This window comes from Helianthus annuus, chromosome 4 (genome assembly GCF_002127325.2).
Source record: "Helianthus annuus cultivar XRQ/B chromosome 4, HanXRQr2.0-SUNRISE, whole genome shotgun sequence".
In the NCBI taxonomy this organism is placed as follows: Eukaryota; Viridiplantae; Streptophyta; class Magnoliopsida; order Asterales; family Asteraceae; genus Helianthus; species Helianthus annuus.
Window position 1 is genome coordinate 96,940,793 of NC_035436.2, and position 3,757 is coordinate 96,944,549.

Genomic DNA, 3,757 nt, shown 5'->3' on the forward strand with positions numbered 1-3,757 from the left:
AAGGAATGCCAAATCTAGTTATAATATTTCTCTTAATAAAGGATATAACTTCCTTCTCTCTGACTTGGGCAAAAGCTTCAGCCTCTATCCACTTGGAGAAGTAGTCAGTCATAGCAAGCATGAATACTTTTCCACCAGGTGCCTTAGGGAGCTTGCCAACTATATCCATCCCCCATCTCATAAATGGCCAAGAGGATGGTATAGGATGTAGAAATTCAGCCGACTGATGAAGGATATTGCTGTGTCTTTGACAAGGATCACACTTCTTAGCATACTCCACATCATCCCTTTTCATAGTTGGCCAGTAGTATCCTGTCCTTAAGATTCTTGAGAACAATGCCTTGCCCCTAGTGTGGTTTCCACAATCTCCTTAATGGAAATCTTTTAACACTTCTTGAACTTCAGGATCCTCGATACATCTTAAATATGGTCCCGCAAGAGATCGCTTATACAGCATATTATTTAAGATTGTGAATTGAGATACCTTAATTCTGAAAGCCCTAGGATTTTCTCCCATAGGAATCTCTCCGTGTTGTAAGTATCTCATGATTGGTGAGATCCATGATCCTGAACCAGATTGAGTATCCTCACTAGGGATCATTGCAGAATCCTCTTCTATTTCCATGGCCACCTGATTTTCAATAGCAGGAGCCAGGATATGGATGATGGGGATACTTATATCCTCTGGGATCTTCAAAGATGATCCTAGATTGGCCAATGCATCAGCTTCTGTATTTTCTTCCCTTGGTACCTGTGTCAAACTGAAGGAAACAAAGGAGAGTGCCAATTCTTTGACTATCTCTAAATATTTGGTTAGTTTTTCACCTTTAACAGCATAGGATCCATTAAAGTGATTAGTGATTAACAATGAATCCACGTATACCTCAAGATACCTGATCCCCATATGCTTAGCAATTTGCAAACCAGCGATTAAGGCTTCATATTCAGCCTCATTATTAGTGGCTTGGAACTCACAAGCTATGGAATGGGGTATTATGTCCCCCTGTGGCGATTTTAGTAGTATACCAAGCCCCATGCCTTTAACATTTGAGGATCCGTCAGTATGTAGTATCCAAGGATCCTTGGTTTCATCCAGCTGCTGGACTTCCAATTCGGCTTCCTTTTGTAAATCACTACTGAAATCAGCCACAAAGTCGGCTAATGCTTGGGATTTGATGGCTGTTCTAGGCTCATATCTTATATCATGGGCACTAAGCTTTATTGCCCACTTAGCCATTCTTCCGGACATCTCTGGTTTCCTGAGGACATTCTTAATTGGAGAATTAGTTCTAACAACAATAACATGGGTTTCAAAATAATGTCTTAGTTTAGTAGATGCCATAATCAGTGCAAGAATAAGTTTTTCAAGGTGTGAATACCTGGATTCAGCATCAAGTAAACTCTTACTTACATAATAGACAGGATATTGTGTACCTTCATGATCCTTAACAAGGACTGCACTTACTGCTTTTGAGGATACCGCAAGGTATAAGGATAACACATCTCCTTTTTCTGGTTTCATCAATGCTGGGGCTGAGGACATGTATTCTTTTAGGGGCTTGTAAAGCATTCTCATGCTTTCAGTCCATTCGAATTTCTTGTTCTTTCTTAGGATATCATAGAATTCTTTACACTTTTCTGAGGATTTGGATATGAATCTGTTCAGAGCTGCTATCCTGCCTGTTAGCCTTTGCACATCCTTAGCGTTGGCAGGGGATTTGATATTCACCAATGCTTTGATTTGTTCCGGGCTTGCTTCAATGCCCCTCTGGGTTACCATATATCCTAAGAATTTACCTGCTTTAATACCAAAGTGACATTTTGAAGGGTTAAGCTTCATGTTATAATTATCAAGGATATCAAATGCTTCCTCCAAGTCCCTTAGGTGATCCTCAGCTTTTTTGGATTTCACCACCATATCGTCTATGTACACTTCCATAGTTTGTCCAATTTGATCTTTGAACATCATATTCACCAGCCTTTGATATGTTGCATCTGCATTTCTTAATCCAAAAGGCAGAGCAATATAACAATATAAACCGGTTGGGGTCATAAAAGCCGTATCCTCTTGGTCAGATGGTTCCATCTGAATTTGTTGGAATCCAGTGAATGCATCCATAAAGGTTAACAGTTCATGACCCGCCGTTGCATCCACCATGGAGTCAATGTGGGGTAATGGTAAAGGATCCTTGGGACATGCCTTATTCAAATCAGTGAAATCGACACATACCCTCCACTTTCCATTTTTCTTTTGAACAACAACCACATTGGCCAGCCATTTGGATACTTTACTTCTCTAATCGTACCTGCTCGTAGTAATCTTTCTACCTCTTCCTGGATAATGGCATTTCTTTCTGGTGCAAACTTCCTCCTTTTTTGATGGATTGGTTTAACTGACCTGTCAATGCCAAGTTTATGAGTGATAATATCCTTAGATATACCTGTCATATCCTCATGTTTCCATGCAAAGGTAGATCTTCTTCTTTTGAGGAAGGATACTATGTCTTCTTTCATTTTATCAAGGATCCCTGATCCGATGTAGATTTTAGATTCAGGATCATCAGGATCCAAGAGGATTTCGTCCACATCCTGCTCTCTTGCCTCCAAGACACCCCTTGGAGGATACTTTAATTGCTATTGCTCCCTTGATTTCGAGTCTGGTTTCATTGATGAGGGTGTAACAATCCTTAGCCTCCTGTTGATCACTATCGATCTTGATTATTCCCCATGGGCTAGGGAGCTTCACACACTGATGGTAGGTGGATGGGACTGCCTTCATATCGTGTATCCAGGGCCTGCCAAGGATAACATTACAACAAGACAAACAGTCAATAACACAAAATTTTTGATAATTATGTAATCCTTCCACATAAATTGGGAGTTTGATGTCCCCCAGGGTTTTCTTAGTTTCGCCACTAAATCCTACAAGCACGGAGGATCTTGGTGTGATATCTGATTCAGGGATACCTATTTTCTTCGGAACATCAAGCTGGATAATGTTTACTAAGCTTCCTCCGTCAATAAGGATCCTGCGGACAAAGTGGTTAGAAATAAAGAGAGTAATAACTAAACTATCATGATGAGGATCCTGGATGTCAACTCGATCATCCTCATCAAAGGTTATCACTTTCCTTCCGAGACACTTGATGTTCGTATAAGTCTTTCTCCGTTATCCATTTTAGCTTCCTTTGCATGCGTTTAAGCTGCTGAGAAGGATGTACCACAGATGTCTGATCCACCAGAAATAAAGTTGATCACTTGTGCATCTGCCGGAGGAGCTGGAGCTCTTTCAGGAATCCTTTCAGGATCCTGAGTCCTTTGCTTTTTTCTTCCCAACAATTCTTTCAAATGCCCCTTGCTCAGCAGATATCCAATTTCCTTTCTTGTAATGCGATGCATTCCTCTGTCAAATGCCCAAAATCCTCATGGTATGCACACCACTTTGATTTATCTTTAGCTTGCGGCTGGTTTGTCATTTTTTCTGGGCCATCTGGCTTTTCTCCTAGATTCTGCATTGCAAGGATTAGTTCATGGTTATCAACGGAAAAACAGTATTCAGAAATCGGAGGATAATCTTCATCATCCTCTTCTTGGTCAACAGCATGCACATTCTGGTTGTCAGTTCTGTTATAGGATTTGAATTTGTTGCTTTTGAAAGAGGATCCTTGCTTTTCTTGTTTTGAGGATCCTACTTGTCTCTCCTGGATCTCTTGTCATCCTCTAGCCGGATGAACCTGAGTGCCCGAGTTCTTACTTC